Source organism: Indicator indicator, chromosome 15 (genome assembly GCF_027791375.1).
Source record: "Indicator indicator isolate 239-I01 chromosome 15, UM_Iind_1.1, whole genome shotgun sequence".
NCBI lineage: Eukaryota > Metazoa > Chordata > Aves > Piciformes > Indicatoridae > Indicator > Indicator indicator.
The window spans coordinates 2,771,828-2,790,778 of record NC_072024.1 but is presented as its reverse complement, the minus strand read 5'-3'; positions in this window follow the sequence as shown (position 1 = coordinate 2,790,778).

Below are 18,951 nucleotides of genomic sequence, written 5' to 3'. Positions count from 1 at the left end.
AAAGGAAATGCAGATTAATGGCAAATCAATGCAAGATATGGAAGCGTGACATGCACTTGTCAGTAAAATTCAGCTTGCTTGAGAAGACAGGAAGATGCTGCAGCTGTACAAAAGGCAACTCCACTTAACAGACACCTTCAGAGACCTGCCTGTGTAATCAGCCCAGAAGCATTTTAATAGCAGCAACTGGAGAAATAATTGTGGCTGCTGCCTGCTCACTGTTGTATGCACAGAAATGCATCTGGGCAACAAAGTCTTATCTAACTCCTCTCGATGTCTCATTTTTATTTCTCTAAAAGACCTAGTGCTGGCAAGGCTCAGAGGCAAGGTTAAGTGTGTCATGGGGTCTCTGGTGTTAACAGTTCTTCTGCTTAGGGTGTCTCACAATCCAGCCCCTTACTCCAAGACCTGTCTCGCCAAGCTCAGCAAATCACAGGGGCAGCTCAGAGAAGGTGCTGCAGAGCACTCACCAGCAAATGAAGCTCCCCTAGACTAACAAGCTTGTGTCTGCTTCAATGAACAGGTTTTCCCTGATTTGTCACCAAAATGGCAGTATTTTAATATCTGCTGAGAAGCCAGTCCTTTGACTCTCCTGAGGGCATATTCCAGGATGAGGTGATGGAATAAGCCTCAGGGGGAGAGTGGCTGAGTAACTGAATATTTGAAAACATTTCCCAGTAGCACATCAACTTTCCCCACTCCTCTATTTTCAGTTAAACATTCCATAGGAACTTCACTAGACCTCTACTTCTCCCAGATGAGAAGAAGTGGCCTAAGGTTGAATCAGGGCAGATTTAGGTTGGACATTAGGGAAAAAAATCTTCTTTCCTGAAAGAGTGGTCACGCATCGGAAGAGGCTGCCCAGGGAGGTGGTGTAGTCACTGTCCCTGAAGGTGTTCAAGAAACATTGTAGAAATGGCACTTTGGGACATGATTTAGTCATGATGGTGGTGGTGAGTTGCTAGTTGAACTCAATGATCTTAGAAGTCTTTTCCAACTGAAACAATTCTATGGTTCTATGTTCTACGATTAAGTAGTAAGCACATAACAGCAGTAAGGAATCTAACTCCCAAAATTCTGCATGAGGTCCTGCACCACAAATGACTTCATTCTCCACCAGAGGCAACAGAAGGATCTGAGGACTCTGCACAGTGCCTCTCAGGCTGGCAGACAGGTTGTTCTTGGGTTCTCTCGAAAGGATAAGAGACCTTCATCATTTAGGCTCAAGCATGATTTAAGGGGATCACATTAGGGCTTTGTGGAGGCAAGCATCTAATGAAGTACATAGCTCAGTATTATTAATCCATTAATCAGAATCCTCCTCCCATCCCAAACTAAACCACTAATTTCAGTGCTAATTAACCTATCATTTAACGCTGACAACCACCTTCCACATAGATAGTTCAACATCTGCTTATCCAGAGAAGGGCAACAAAGCTGATGAAGGGTCTGGAGAGCAGAACTGGTAAGGAGCAGCTGAGGTAACTAGGGTTGTTTAGCCTGGAGAAAAAGAGGCTGATGAGAGGCTTTATGGCTTTCTACAGCTCCTTGAAAAGAGGCTGGAGCCAGGTGGGGGCTTGTCTCTTCTCCCTAGTAACAAGTGGTAGGATGAGAGGAAATAGCCTCGAGTTGGGCCAAGACTCATAAGGTACAGGAAGCTCATCTTCAAACATTTCTAGGGCTATAAAACAGCAGCTGTTTGCAGAGGTGAACTACAAGACAGTGTGGCTTAGAAAAAATCATTATTATACCACTAGAAGGTACAGAAGAGGCTTGGCCACACTGGAATTATACAGATTTTGCTTCTGCAAATACTTGAGGGTCACACAACCACTGTCCCTATGGCAGATATTCACACAAGTCAATAGTTCAGCAGGAAAGCCACAAGGTATGACATGATCCTTACAAAACTCCCTCATTCCAAGCTGCACCTCTCCTTAACTAAAGAGATTCAAGGCCAAACTGCAATGTAACATTGCCTATTTGTTTCTACTTCCATTGGACTTTGTTCCATTTAGTGTCTTTCCTTAAGTATGGCCTAATGCTTTTACTATCCTGGAAGTATTTATGCAGAGAAAAAAAAAGATTAATTTGGCCTTTCCTCTGAAATCTAACTAATTCTTCTTTTGGCAGCCTATTTTAGATGGCTGCATTTAAAGAAGAAAATCAAAATAATCAAAATAAAACAATTAAACCCAACCATGTTTCCTACTTTATAGCCCATTAAACTCTAATGATTTCAGGGAAACACCAAGTGAAAATACTGACAAAAACATATATAGAACCTGGCAACCCCCTCCAGAATTGCAGAGCTTATGATCACATGGGGCTTGCCAGAGAAGTTTTTGTCTCCCCCAAATCACTGAGCCATTCCAAAGCCTCATGTAATTATGTAATTAGGTGATATGTCATCTGTATTAAAAATGCAGATGGAAATTTGAATAACTTGGGAGCTGCACATGATGAGAGGCTTGGTTTGCAGTAAGGGATGGAGGTTGCTTTAATGATCTATGTGTCTGGTTTGTCAGTGTCTCCTCATTCTCTCACTGGCATTGACCACAGTCAGCAACACAGAAGAAACAAATGTGATGTTTGTAATAAAATGTAAAAAATGTTCACTCAAAGGCCAAGCCGTGAAGGAAGATCTTAGAGTTCTTGAATCTGTATTTAACAGTTCTCTGGTCAACTAAAATAGCATGATAAAGAGAAATTGATTCTGGGTTGCTTTCTTTACATCATATTTCATTCCCACTTGATAGATCAGTAGGAAAGCAAACCCATGAGCGTAAACCTTAGCAGAGGGCTGGTCACTGCAGCCACTGCTCTGGCCCAGATCTCATGACCAGGAATCATAGAATGATAGCATCAGAGAATCATAGAGACACAGAATCATAGAATCATAAAATCACAGACTCATAGAATCACTTAAGGGGGAAAGGACCACAGAGATCATCTACTCCAACCTCCCTGTGGTGGGCAGGGACACCTCTCAACTAGACTCAGCTGCTCAAGGCCTCATCCAACCTGGCCTTGAACAACCCCACACAGGAGACATCCACAACCTCCCTGGGCAACCTGTTCAGAGTCTCACCTAAAGACTGAAATAAATCCAGTTAGCCCCAGCACAGGAGAGAAGGTGTCTAAAGGGAGAAGGGATGATCAGAACAGTCATTGAGAGGCATGTTGGGACCCCTCTATCCCTGATAAATTGGAGCTTGTCCATCCTGTCTGTAAGTCCTGTGTTGAGTGCAATGGATGAAGACATTCTGTACCTGGGGCTGTAGGCTGTCTTCCAAAACCCTTCACCCTTCTGCTGCCATTTGGTCCCTTCCTTGCTTCACCACTCCACCTTCTCCCTCTCTACTGAGACCAGAGCTGGGGGACGCATTTCCTACTTCCTGCTTCAGCCAAGGCAGCTCAGATTGATCAAAATAGATTTTGGAGAGCTCATGCAAGTGTTTTGGCTAGGACATGAAGAGACAATGACCTCTGGCCAAGGTGATGATGAGCAGTGAGGGATTTTGGAGACAGCAGCCTCCATAGGCTAAATCCACTGTGTTCTAGTAGATGGTTTAGCTAAACTAGCAGAGTCTGCAGGCAAAAAAAAAAGAAGCAAGACAGACGTATTTATAAATGTTGTTTTGTTTCCTTGGAGGCAACCTTTGGACTGCATTGATTTTCCTCTTATTTAATACTCAGGCAGCTTCCTACTTTCCTACACAGCAGTATCTCCCAGTTATTCTACTGCTCCTTCCCCACAGAGCCACGTGAACCAGAGCTGCAGTAAACAGCACACAAACCTCCACTTGAGCCATAGCAGCAAACTCCCTAATTCTGCAGATTTTGCCTTCCTTCCATTTTTTTTTTTCTATTGCTCAATAGGAAAATGGGAAGATTACTGTATTTGTAATATACTATTTTCTGTTATCCAGCAGCAGAGAAAAAAGTCACAGAAAGAAAAAAACAACACTCTGCTGGGCAACATCATTGTGAAATAAGAGGGGGTGAAGAGACAATTCAAAGCAAGTGTCCTCCTTTTATCTGATCCCTGCTGTTCCTTTTACAGCCAGGCAGCCAGTAACATTACCTCTGGTGCTTTGAAAGAAGCCAGGAAAAGTAACATTGGCTCTTAAGAAAATCCACTTTTTTTTTTCCCCCTTTTGAACAATCTTTGTTCCCTTCTCAAAATAAGCCAAGGCACCAATGAATAGCCCAGAAGCTCCCAGTCAGGTCGAAGGAAGGTGATCCCATAGTGAGCTGTGTTGGCCCTTCAGTTCTGTGTCATCAGAACTTGTTTCCTGAGCACCAGGGATTTAGTTTTTTTTTTTCCTTTTAACAGGATGCTCTGGTGCAGATCTATTTATAGCAGGTGGGGCCCTTTCTTTGCTCCAAAATAGCTGTCTTTGGGTTCATATTAAGCACAGAGTATTCTTAGCTGGACTAGTCCAACAGTGTCTGCTGGACCATTATAGTCACAATTCACAACTGGGAATGTTTTTCACAGAATGCAGGCATGATGGGGGTTGGAAAGGGCCTCTGGAGTTCATCCAGTCCAACCCCTGTGCTAAAGCAGGGCACCCACAGCAGTTTTCCCAGCATCACAATGTCCAGATGGGTGTGGAATCTTTCCAGAGAAAGAAACTTCACAGCCTGCCCCAGGGCTCCAGCACCCATGCAACAAAGAAGCTTTTCCATATGATTGGCATGAAAACAGTGGTCTGTGACTTCTTGAAGGCCTCCATTTGACCTAGGTGTCAAATCAACCCCTTTCCATATTGCATGCTGCATAATGAATGCTTAAAGGCACAGGGCTTAATGGCCATGGTGGTGTTAGGTCAACAGTTGGACTCCACCATCTTTTAAAGGTCTTTTCCAACCTGAATTATTTTATGATCCCATGATTCTGTGAAATATTCATTGAAGCACAGTGAGCTACAAGTGGATTAACAAACCAAGCAAACTAAATCAATAAAAAGAAGAAAATTCCATTTTATTTTTGGACAGTTGTCAAACAATTTAAGAGGGAAAAAAATTTTTAAAGCAAATTGGTTGTTGCAGATTCTTCAGCCAAACTAGGAAGGTCCTGTAGCAATGTTTTCATACTGCTTCTCAAGAACCTTTGCAATGCTTGCATGCTCCTAAGACTGCAGCTCATCACAGCTGCTCCCCCCAAGAAAGGAGCAAGATCTTCTCGTTGTTATTGAGCAATGATTCCTCACAGCTTGTAGCAAACAGCTCTTGGCTCTGTGCAGCAGAGACTTACATTCTGGGTTTTTATTTTGCCAGGAGAAAGTTATTTAGCACAATAATTTTAATTAGAACAACAACAGGGTTTGAAAGCTCACCTTTGTACCTGTATGATCAGGAGTTAGTAACAAACCCACAGCCCTTCACATGAGGAATTCAGAGGATTTTTTCTTTTAGTTTCTTGGCACCTTGACAAATGATTCAGGAAAAGGATGTGGTTCACTCTGCACCTGGTGGTCCCCTGCATGGCACACGTAGGAGGTACCAGCACGTGAGCATCACGTCATAGGGAAAGAGGAGAAAGTGGTTCTGGCTTTATGAAGGAGCTATTCCACACCTCCACAGATCATCTGGTTTGCATTTTATTTAATTTTTAGCTATTTTTGCCAACCCAACCCTGATCCTGGCCCTCTAACATATGGAAGAATATTGAATATCCTGATGGGAAACAGAAGACCTCTATTTCACATCCAAAAATAGTCTCCCATGGGGAATAAAGATCTTGTCTGCTTTTTTTTCAGCTCTATCAGCTGATCTAATAAAAAATACTGTCTTTCCTGAACTTGCTCTGCTTATATCCTTAGAGTATTACAGCTACTGATAGCACAGTGATCACTCCAACACAACATGACACTAATGATTAAATACTCAGCTTACCAAGGCTGCAGCTGGAGGCAAGTGGAGACTGTGCAGGGCTTCGTGTGTGTCTGCATTACCATCTCAGCTGGGGGCAGGAATGGGTGACCAAAGATTTCCTGATCACTCCTGCTCATCACCCAGGTCACACTCAAATCACTGTGCACTCAAGAAGGACCTCTCTGGGCAGTGCCAGGTGGGATGATGCACACCAGGAGCACAGCTCATGACAGCAGCTCTAGCCACAAAGGAGCGTTCAGTCTGTGGGGCCAAACAAGAGTAGGTACAAAGAGAAACCTCTCAATCATGTGCAAGGCAGACATCAGGTTCTCATCTCCAGATGTTTTGCTTTACTATTACAACTTTGTGGGCCACACACAGAGCTTAAATCTACTGCATGTAGTAGGGATGTCCATTATAAATCATTAAGGGCTTCTCTTCCCCTTCTATTCTGCCATAGTGAGGCCACATCTAGAGTCCAGTCCCTGTCTTTCCAGTTCAAGAGAGACAGGGAGCTACTGGGTAGAGTCCAGTGAAGGCTACAAAGATGCTGAGGGGTCTGGAGCAGCTCTGTGAGGAGCAAAGGCTGAGAGCCTTGGGGCTATCCAGACCCCAGCTGCACACTGAAACCTCATGAAGATAACCACATTGCCACACCATCAGGACTGAGGCAACCATGAGGTTTTCCCTGAGCATGCTGTCTGAGTTGCAGAAAAGTGGAGAGACAAAAAGAGGACTCACAAAGAAGAGCAATTAGTCCCCTGCCCTCAAAGAGAATTGGTTTACTCAGGACTAGAAATTTCAGGAGAGCTCTTTTTGTTCTGATTTTAAAGCTGCAGGTTAACCTCTCTGATTTAGGCAGAAAGGAAGCCATTAACCTTGCTAGCTCTAACAAATGCCTGCAATGGAAGAATTTTCAAATATACCCTCATTTCCCACCTATTTCCACTTATCAGGGCTATAAAAGTTAGTTTGTGTACGGCATTGTGGGAGCACATTTAGATAAAAAACCATAAAGCCAGATTTTATTTTCCAGTATAAAGGATTTAGCTGTGATTCAGTTGTCAATATTGCTCGACTGAAACTAATTTAAAAAAAGGAAACTGTATTTTTGATTAATCAGAAATTTCCACAAAGAACATCTGCTTTCTGCAGGAAATGTCGGCATGTCAGAGAAACAAATTTCATGAGCACATTCCAGCCGAACAGGAACATATTTTAAGCTCATGAATTTCAGAATCTTTCCTTTCCATGTCTTTTAGTTGAAATGAAATTTTCAAACACTTCTGCCTCCCTTTAAATTCATTGAAATGAGTTAGCAGTTTTCTGAGCAGTGCTGGGTGTCCTGAAAGGAAACCTAGGGAGACCATCCCACCCCATTGCTGGTGGTGTCCCACCAGTGAGCTCTAGTGAAGGAGTCCTGGGTGGTCACAGCTCTCACTGTGTTATACAGATGCTGAGGGGCCTGGAGCATCTCTGTGAGAAGAAAAGGCTAAGACCTGGGTCTGTTCAGCCTGGAGAAGAGCAGACCCAATGCTCAGCAAGAGCTAAAGGGTGGGGAGCAAGAGGATGGGGCCCTAACGTTCTCAGTGGTACCCAGTGACAGGACAAGGGGGAACAGGCACAAACAGGAACCCAGGAGGTTCCACCTGAACATGAGGAGAAAATTTTTTAGTGTGAGCCCTGAAGCAGGCTGTGAGAGAGGTGAAGTCTCCTTCTCTGGAGAGATTCCAAATCCTCTTGGCCATTGTGATGCTGGGTGGGTGCCTCTGCTATAGCAGGGGGCTTGGATCTCCAGAGATCACTTCCAACCCCCACCACGCTGGTGTTCGGAGATTCTGTTATCTGTTAGGTGGGGAGGAAAGGAGCAAGGAAAAGCAAGACATCAAGAAGCTGCTTGGAGAAAGAGACACAGCTAACCTGCACACAGCTCAGCTGGATTTCTTCCAGGCACACAAAACACGTGAAGCAGTTAGTGCGAGTTGGAGGCTATGTCCAATGTGATTCATCATCCACGGAATATGAAGAGCTCCAGTTGAACAAGAGAGATGTAAACCTTACCCTGGGGTGGGGAGGGAAGGGAATAAACAGGTTTCTTCTGCTTTTGTATATGAGAGGCTGTTCACAGTTTAAAAAAGAGGGGGAAAAATTAGTATTAATATAGATTTTTCTTCTTTCTTTATCTGATACAAGCTGCGTGTAATAGATGGTAGGAGGAATACTGCATTCCTTTGTCAGTCACACATTAGAGACACACCATCTGAAAACTCCTTCTGCTTCTATTATAATTTGTTTTGTTCATAAGCCTTCAGTGAACCATGTGGGCTGAGACATTATGGCTTTTCAATAGCTCACTAAATATATTTAGTATGTTTAATTGAAGGTTAACCTTTGTTTTGTTCCATAAGTGTATTTTCCATCTAACAGCTCCAAACAAGACAATAACTTTGTGGAGGTTTTTACAATTTTTTTGCCAAGCATTGTTTCCCTCTTGAAGATAAAGCAAATGAAGCCTCTGCTCTAAATTGATGGAATGAGGAATCAGCAGAGGAAAAACTACTTTGGATGATTCCTTCTTTGCACTACAATTATATCCAGTACACTTGACAATGAAATACACAAATAGTACAAATGAAGCCATTAATTTCCTTCCTATCTCCACAATTTTAATTAGAATCATTTAATTAGCCTTGGCTACAATTCCTCAAGAAGATTGCACAACACATATTGCAGCTACTCTCCTGCACAAAGATGTATTTCTCATTGTTTATTAAGTACAACAAATAGCTACAGCAGAACTAGGTAGCCCATGATAAATGCTGTTGTCAGAAAGAATTCTTTATCACCAAATTTATTTGAAAGCCAAGTTCTCTCCAGCTTCATTAGTTATTAAGCTTTTGCTGGTTTAATTGTTACAATAAATATAATGGTGTATTTAATATATTCACTAGCTTTTTATGACATGGCATTAGTATGATTACTATTATTATTATTATTATTATTATTATTATTATTATTATTATTATTATTATTATTATTATTATTATTATTGTAGCTGGCAATAAATGTCCCTGAGCCTTCAAATCATTTCCCCTGTTTGGTTTCCCAGAGCTTTGGATCTAGAAAAGCAACCTTTTCAAGGTCTGAAAGGGGCTGTTGGTTCATCTTCAGAGGTGACCTAATTCATCCATTTTCCCACACCTTCCCAAAGCTGATAGCTTTTAGTGTAGAATCAGTTCCAAAAGCCTCCCATTATTAAGGTTTTGAAAGTTCCATATGCTCCATGCTTAACTGGTCTTACACTGAGAAAAGTTTTCCTTGTGTCTTACCCAAATCTTCCTTCTAGATTAAGTTAATGATCATAGAATTATAGAATTATCAGGGCTAGAAGAGACCTCAAGCATCATCTAATTCCAATCCCCCCTGCCATGGGCAGGAACACCTTACACTAGATCAGGCTGGCCAGAGCCACATCCAGCCTGGCCTGGAAAACCTCCATGGATGAGGCTTCTACCACCTCCCTGGGCAACCTGTTCCAGTATCTCACCACCCTCATGGTGAAGAACTTCTTCCTAACATCCAATCTGAATCTACTCACTTCTAGTTTTGCTCCATTCCCCCCAGTCCTATCATTACCTGACATCTTAAAAATCTTGAAGGATTCCACATGCTGTTGATGGTAGACATGGAGAAGACATCAATCATTCCCCCAGTATAAAGCCTTTTTCTCTGCCTCCCTTTAGTCTTCTCCAGCTTCCACAGACACTTTCTTTTTCAGCTCTTTCCCCATTCCTGTTCTTGGACTCTGACATTTTCTTTGTCTGCCATGAAAGTTTAATGCCATTATTGTAGGATAAACCTGATGTTACACAGGGCATGATGGTTATATCAGATAGTCCAAAACTGGTTTTGGAGTAAGTCAGAAGATGATGGTCATAGGTCCTAGCAGGCCAGGAAAATCAGTATAGGAACCATAGAATGCTTTTTGTTGGAAGGGACCATTAAAGGTTATCTGCTGCAACCCTCCTGCATTCAGCAGGGACATCTGCAACATCTGCAGGTAGCATAGATCCCCATCCAAACTGACCTGGGATAGTTCCAGGGATGGGGCTTCTACCACTTCTGGACAACATGGGCCAGGACCTCACCATCCTCCTGCACAACCTGGGCCAGGGCCCCACCACCCTCAAATGTGGAAAGATAAAAATTTTAGAGCACCTAGATGAAGAATTCAAACTGATTTTATAATTGGGGTGGGGGGAAGGTACTTTCTGTGGAAGTCATTAAATGAAATGGGGCTGGTGGCTCTGGCCAGCCTGATCTAGTGTGAGGTGTCCCTGCCCATGGAGGGGGGTTGGAACTAGATGATCCTTGTGGTCCCTTCCAACCCTGACTGATTCTATGATTCTCTGATTAAATGTGTGTGCTGGTTTGAGGCCAGCCAGAACATCTCTTGCCCCGAAAGGGACAAAAGAATGAGACTCACACAAACGGATTGGAGAGTGATGGAAAAGTTTAAATGGAAAAGCAATTGGTGAAGTTACAGAAAACTACAAACTACAAAGCATAGTGGAAAAGAACATCCTAAAGCATGCAGAGCCCCCTCACAGAATTCCCAAAAGCTTCCCAATCCTCCCTTCCTCCCACTTGAGGGTCTACCCAATCCCTCAGGGCACTTCCTTCCCCCCCCTCCCACTGCTAGGCAAGTCTCAGGGTGGCCAGGTCTGAGACTGCCCCCCCTCCATTCTCCTCCTGGCATTAGGCCTAGTCAGGCCTAAGAGGCCTTGAGGATACTCCCCCGGCATTACCCGATAAGAGAGGACATCTCCCATGGGAGCAGAGAGGGAAGAAAGAGGAAGAGAATGACTCTGCAGGTGGCTTTATAGGGTGCAGGATTTATGGGTAGAAATACGCCGTTTCCTGTGTCCACCCCTATTGGGTGGGCACCCAGGACACCAGAGGTGTATCTATGCAGCAGTGGCAGGGGGCACCCAGCCCAAACTGCCACAATGTGAAGAAAAGACAGAATATATGCAGAACATATGCATCAGTAGGTGGAAGGACTTTAAAGTTAAAAGGAAAAGCAAAAGTTCTCAGGACAAGTCAACTCATAAACACTGAGGAAAATAAGATGCAACTATAATTATTATTTATTTTTTTGTACAAGAGTAATCCTGGTTGTGTTCTAAACTTACTGCTTCACAATAGTGGTGATAAGCTTGTTAATAATGATGCAGAGCAAGGAGAACTGCTCCATAAACATTTATGTCTCCTACTTTCCAAAGAAATACGAGGACGAAGTATTTAGGAATCATCTAATAACTACTGAGGATGTTATACACCACATATAAATACAAATTGACAGTGCTGGTATCAGCTGCAGAGGATGACCTCTGTAGCCAGTTGAGATTATCTTGGCAGAACTTTCAAATTCAATCCATTACAGAACACTAGGGAAATCCTACCAGATTAGGAGAGTATTAATGTTGTGTCAGTACTCCAGCTACACCAACCACACGACCTTGATACCTCTAAGTCACTTAGCGTGACCTCAGTCCTGGGTAAATGATGGAGTGACTGGTAAAAGATTCCAGAGATGAAGAATTGAAGCTGGGCAGATGATGGTCATTCCACATGATCTTCTTCATGTCCAACAAAGCCACCTGATTTTGTTTGGCTGATAACATTACAAGTGTGGTTTCTGCGCTGCTCGTGCACACTCTGATTTTTGTACAGTGTTTTTAGTCAGTCCTGGGACTGTTTGGATTAAAAATGAGAATTATTCAATAGCAATAAAACACAGGTTAAATATATTAAAAGTGAGCAAGCTAATGGATCTGGGATGCAGACATCAGGGTGAGATCATAATTAAGTGCAGTGCTGGTGGTCTGCTTACCGCTTAATCGCTTTCAATAATGATTGGCTCATCAAAGTTTCAGATGACACAAAGATTGATGGAAAGGTAAATAATTATGAGAGCAGGGAAATAATAAAGAGCTTCCTGCATCCCTCACTGAACTTCTCCCTTCAAAAAAAGATTATTTGATACACTCAGATTCAAAAATATGTTTAGAAATCAAAAATGAGGCCATTTATGCTAAATTTAGGTTCGTACCATCAAAGTTATCCCAACACTCTCCAAACAGCAGAGCAGTAATAGCTCTGGGAAGGGTGCACCAATAAAAAGGACTGAATGTTCCTGACAGACACCAACAGGAGTACCCATGGGATGTAAATCCATGCCAGGGTTTCATGGAATACACTTGGCAGTGCTGGCTTAACCTTTGGACTTAATGGTCACAAAAGTCTCATCCAACCAAAAGAATTTTGTGATGCTTCTCCACTTGCAGCCCTAAATTTTAAGGGCCTTTTATTATTTTGCTTTTCCCTACATATAATACAAAATAAATCTGCATTTCCATATTACAAATCTTCCCTACAAAATAAATCTGCATTTCCATATTACTGATTCTCATCTTTTTGAGGTTGAAAACGTTAGGTAATAAAATCAGATTCAATGAGATGGTGAAGCTCATAGAATTCTTTGTAACTTCATAAATAGTTTTTTTTTTTTTCTCATTGTATGTAATCGATCACTTTTTAATCCAGACTGCAGAAGAGAACATTTCTATTCAGAGGAGGCAAATGCTCAAAATATGATTTTTCATGGAGAAAAAAAAAAAAATCAAGTGTTTCGCTAATATCAAAATATACCTATTACACTCTTTCATACTCCAATCTTTGATCTGAAGTGCAAGTAAGTCTAAATAGAAATGACAAATCAAGTTTCTCTAGCAAGCCTCTGTATTGTCATCTGCTTACTTGTCATTGTCCAGGTACAGTTAATAAATAAGTTATGCCTTCATCTTCTGATCTTGTAGGTTCTTAAGCAGACCAGTCCCTTAGATAAGAGCCCAAAAGAGTAGAGCAGTCTTGAATTCATTGCATTTAAGGACAATGTTGACTGTGCATAAGATCTTGCCTCTCCTCTGTGCTCTTCTTCATATAATGAGTGCCTCCTACTCACCAAAGGCAGCTGAAGAATTCTTCATATGAGTCAACACACACTTGAGTGAGAGCCTGCAGCATCTGCTGGAACTCCTTAAATGAAAAAAAAAAAAAAAAAAAGAGCTTTTGTGGAGAACTGTAGCAATTCAGTGTGAGATATCAGTAAAAGTAGACTTCAGAATCTGTTCTCTACCTGAAAATACAAATATCAATTGTAGGATACTCAGACCTTCTTTTTATTATTTTTTTTTTTAGCCTTTAGCTACTGTAGCACTAAATAAGTTCTGCTATATATCTTGATTTGCCACTAAAGTTTAAGTGTCAGATTTTAGGCAAATTAAAATATGACAGCTGGCAAATTATGCTAACACCTGGTAACAAATCATTCTTGACAGTTCAATAGTACACTTCTTAAAGCACATCTATTAATATTATAAACAGCAAAGTGCAAAAAAGAAATATTGTAGCACCTGACTAACATGCTCAGTTTGTTCTTAATGTGGAAAAATGTCATACTCTTAGTCCTGAGGATTGAAGAAAATTAGAGGTGAATAGCTGCAAGCACACAAACACTTTTAAGTAGCAGCCTAGGGATTCAGAGCTAGTGAAACAAAATCTGAGCTGTGGGATGGTGTTCAGTCTTTCCCTCCTACTCTTAATTCAGTTAATGCTCCCATGTAGCATCCTGGCCTGGATCAGGAATAGTGTAGCCAGCAGGACAAGGGAGGTTATTCTTCCCCTGTACTCAGCACTGCTCAGGCCACACCTTGAGTGCTGTGTCCAGTTCTGGGCTCCTCAATTCAAGAGAGATGCTGAGGTACTGGAAGGTGTCCAGAGAAGGGTAACAAAGCTGGGGAGGGGTCTGGAGCACAGCCCTGTGAGGAGATGCTGAGGGATCTGGGGGTGTTCAGCCTGGAGAAGAGGAGGCTCAGGGCAGACCTCATTGCTGTCTACAACTACCTGAAGGGAGGTTGTAGCCAGGTGGGGGTTGGTCTCTTCTTCCAGGCAACCAGCAGCAGAACAAGAGGACACAGTCTCAAGCTGTGCCAGGGGAGGTCTAGGCTGGATGTTAGGAGGGAGTTCTTCAGAGAGAGAGATTTGCCATTGGAATGTGCTGCCCAGGGAGGTGGTGGAGTCACCGTCCCTGGAGACATTCAAGAGAAGCCTGGATGAGGCACTTAGTGCCATGGTCTGGTTGATTGGCTAGGGCTGGGTGATAGGTTGGACAGGATGATTTTGGAGGTCTCTTCCAACCTGGTTGATTCTATGATTCTATGATTCTATGTAGTGGTGGAGATTCAGTAGAATCACAGAACAGTGGGGGCTGGAAGGGAGCTCTGGAGATCATCTAGTCCTCTGCTAAAGCAGGTTCATCTAGATCATGTGCCATGGTATCTTCACTGAAAGGGTTGTCAACCACTGGAACAGTCTGCCCAGGGCAGTGGTGGAGTCACCATGCCTGGAGAGGTATTCTGTGATCATGTCCAGGCAGGAGTCTCTCCAGAGAAGGAGGCTCCACAACCTCTCTGCTCAGGCTGCTGCAGGGCTCCAAGTATACAAGTCTTGAGGAGATATTTGATATTCATTTCATCAAAGCCTTTGAGATCTTCTGTAAAGTCGTGGCACCTTGGGTTGTTTTTAATAAGTAGGATTGACCCATTCAACTACAACAGTTTTTGGAAGATCACTCTCCTTATTCATATCCCAAGGGAGTCTGGGCAGACAGATCCATATTAATTAATACAGTGAATCCCTTAGGATTTTAAACCCAGTAATTATCTTGTTTAGTTGCTCCAATAATGGCAAAAGACTACAATTCTGTTTAAATGTGCCTTCAGAGGGCTTCAAAGCATGGATTTCATGCTGAGGTGGCTGATTGCTTACCCAGAGGATGATGACAATTTAAAAGCAATGGAAATGTGTTTACAGGAACAGCACCATCCAGTACCATCTCCTCAGGGCCAGGTTTTCTGCTGCCTGTTCTGCTGCCTTTGCCTGTTGCAGGTCTCATTTAAGGCAGATACATCATGACAGCCTAAGATGCCTGTTGAAAGGCAGTGGTGATGGACCTGGGCCAAGAAGAGAATGTGCAGAGGGACACAGCAAAGCAACTCTTTGAACAAATGCACACCAGTTATTTGTTGGTTACCTGACTTTTTAGGATGTCAGGTAGCAATAGGACTGGGGGGAATGGAGCAAAATTAGAAGTGGGTAGATTCAGACTGGATATTAGGAAGAAGTTCTTCACCGTGAGGGTGGGTGAGATGCTGGCACAGGTTGCCCAGGGAGGTGGTGGAAGCCTCATCCCTGGAGGTTTTTAAGGTCAGGCTGGATGTGGCTCTGAGCAGCCTGATCTGGTGTGAGGTGTCCCTGCCCATGGCAGACGGGTTGGAACTGGATGATGCTTGAGGTCCCTTCCAACCCTAACAATTCTATGATTCTATGATTCTATATCTGTAGGAAGTTCATCCTACAGCTAGCAAAGGACTAGAGAAAAGGGAAGGGACAATTCTTCTCTCTAATCATCTACTTTTCTCTCTAACCTACTTCTAGACTCTTTAAGCTGAACTTCAGCTGAGTATAAAATCCAACTCTGTCCCAAATTTGATGAAGGATAGATGAGGTATCATAGCTGGATCCATCCTATCCTTTGAAATATGAGGGAAATCTTCAGATGAGTATTGAAATGTGAAAATAGATGAACTAGAATCACATCATCTCACACCATCATGACAACGAAGGCTGATGAATATGCTTTGAGGGGACATCATCAGGCACAAATTTCACAAATTCACAAATTAAATTAAGAATTTTTTTTTTTTTTTTTTTTTTTTTTTTTTACTTTTGAAGTTGTCTCTCTGGTTTTAATTCACCACCTCACAGTGGAATGATTATTTCTGTATTCTACATGTTGCTGTGCACAGTTTGAGGAACTAAAAATAAACTATGGCTTTGCTGATGCTTTCTCTCTCTCTTTTTTTTCCTTTTTCTTGACTGCTACGTTTCTTGACTTTGTCATAGATAATTTATGGAATAATTTTGCACTTCTGCAACACCCAGCTCACAATTCACATTCCGATACAGGAGGTGTCATTTGCAATTTGCAATGGATTCTTAATGAAATTCTTTGGATCTTACCTTCCAAATGTTTCATTTTATGCTTGGCCAGAAGAGCGAAAGTGTGTTCCTATACATTTATACACTGTAAATGGAAATAAAGCTATGATCTGGCTCATCTCTCTAATCTATTTATCCTTCCAACTCCCCCAGTACTATGAGGAATATTATCATCTGCATAACATGGGTAGAGAAGTAAGAAACAAGAAGCTAATCTGATTTGTTCAAGGTCATCAAATGTATGTGTGGGAAGTAGAGAGATCTGAATCCACATCTTCTAGGTTTGGGGCCTGCACCCTCATGGCATTCTTTATTTGGAGGGTGACAAAATACTGGAGCAAACTGTCCAGAGAAGTTGTGGAGTCTTCTCCTCTGGAGAGATTCCAACTCTGCCTGGACATCGTGCTCCTGACAAGCTGCTGTGGGTGACCCTGCTTTAGGAGGGGGAATTGGACTAGATGATCTCCAGAGGTCCCTCCAACTCCCACCATTCTCTGCTTCTGAGCTTCCACACAGGCTCGTCCTCCCTCTCCCTCCAGTTTAAATTAACTCATTAAGTTATTAACTAGGACATAAATTAATGTTGAAGTTTACTTAAATTCAGTATTAGTCACCTGAAAGTGTCTGTCTTAGGAGCAGGCACCAACAAATATGTTGTGATCACAAGAGATGAGAGCTGAACAAATGGGCTCTTGAAGATGCTGCAGTCAAAACAGATACTGGGTTCTTCTGATAAAGCAAAAAAAAAAAAAAGAAAGAAGAAAGGCATTTTAATTACTAGCAGATTATTCTACTATTTCACTGCTGTGTCCCTCTCTGCTGGCTACTGCCCAAGAATGATGCTGATAAATTGGAATGGGATCAGATATGTACCAGTGAATGACAAAAGGATTGGAAACATGCCCTCAAGTGCAAGAGACAGAGAGCTAATTGAGCTGTTGGGGTTTTTTTCTCTCTCAGCAAAGCAAAGATCTAGGGCTAAACTCAGCCTCTGCAAGCACCTAGCTGGAGAAGGGAATTTCCACATCATGGACTGGGTAAAAGAGTTGGAAGTTCAGTCTAAACAATTCAAGATTCACAATTCATCTTTGTGACAATTTCCAAGGGACTCTGCTAGGTTCTCGAATGTGGATGCTTTCAGGTCTCAATAATACCTTTGCTAAATAACTTGGGTTTCATTCAAAAAAGTCTCACTTCATTTTGAAATGTGTTGTGCATGGAAGGAAACAAAGAAAATCAATTAAAAAAAATCAGTCTGTCAAAATTAAGAATGCAAACGAGTAGATTGGAATTTGTTCAATGTAATTACAGAACAATGTAATCTTTTCCACCCCTACCTTGGGATGCAAAACCCAATTAATATAAAAGTGAACATATTTTATGGCTTACCCACCATCTGCACCACAGGTGTCTCTTCCAGCAGACATCCAGCCCAAACATCTGCTTCTAGCACATCCAGTGGAATGTTCTCCAGGGCTTTATCTCTGCTGAAAGCCTTGGGAGCTGTGGCCAGTGCAGCCCACTGCTGCCCATTGGCAGTGCAGCAGCCCATTCTTCAGCTAGCCATGACCTACAGCTCTCATTTGAACCACGCAAACCCTCTTCTCCTTCCAGAGCTGGGCTGCATTTGAATGATGTGGTGGATCTTGCTTGGGTTTGGGTGATTTAGGTCCCTTGGTCAGTGTGTGCAGTGCCTTCCCAGCCAAGCAGAGCTCAGGAGCACCTTATTCCATGCAGAAGCTTTTACAAGGAAATCTGTTTCCACGTCGGTCTGATTAAGCTTACATGGGGTGACCTTCAGGTCTTGGTTCAAAGCTCAAGAGGATGTTAGCTTTGAGTTACACTGTCCTTCAGTGTAAAGAGCTGTTGAATCTACAAGAAGACCTCTCTGGGGGCTGATTTCTGTCAATTAGTTATCTGAACTATGACGAGTTATGAATCCCTGAGGTTGTGATGCTTGCTGCATGCAAGCTGCAAGTGAAAAGAGCGCAGCCTCCTCACATCAAATAGATGGAGAAAAAGAATGCTTCAAGATGATCCAAAAAGTGGAGAAAATAAAGCTCACTTCACAATCTGTTCCATGCTTATGTATATTGCAGAGCCCACCCTGCTTTCCCACATCCCCCCCCCCCAAAAAAAAAAAAAAACCAAACCAAACCAAACTAGGCAGAGGATGAAATCTGGATTTGTAATGGGTGCATATTTACAGTCAAAGCAATTTCTCTCTATAGAATGCATAAATGTGCAAACATCACAGGAGGGAAGATGTAGAACTCTGTATTTGAGACAAGAAGCCTTTCATAATATTTTGCATGTCTAAGCTGCAAGTGGTTTTTTTTTTTATTGCAATTCATTTCATCCCCTCTGTTCTGAACATTCAGGCATTCTGGGGGGGCTTTGTTGTATAAATTTAGAGTGACAGCTTCTAGTAAATTGTCTGCAGAAGACCATAAAATCAGACCCTTTGGATTACTGTGTTGAGTGGATCAATGTTCCATTTTCCAGTGTTATGATAATGAGTTAATTCTAAAGATGTATTGAGTGATTTGGTGTTAATTCTGGCATTCAGGTTTGCCTCATGTCTGGACAACAGTGTGGTTTGCTACAGTGCTGAAGATAAAAAGTACAGAACTGTAAATGCAATTTCTTGGAGTGGAATCTAGCTCACCCACGTCTGCATCAAGATTAAACATTCTGAGCTGGTTGTTTCAGTTCTCATTGAATGGAAGCAACTGGTGGTACTAGGACTAATATCCCCTGAGATATGGGGCATGAGGTGGGCACCCAGTGATCTGGGTGCTCCATGGGTCATGGGGAGTGAGCATCAATCCTAAACCTGGTTCTTCTGCTGCTTCTCCAGATCTACTTGCAGCTTTGTTGCTTGGTCACCCTTGAGATATGGGAAAGAAAAAAGATCTCTCTGGATGATTTCAGTAAAGAAAA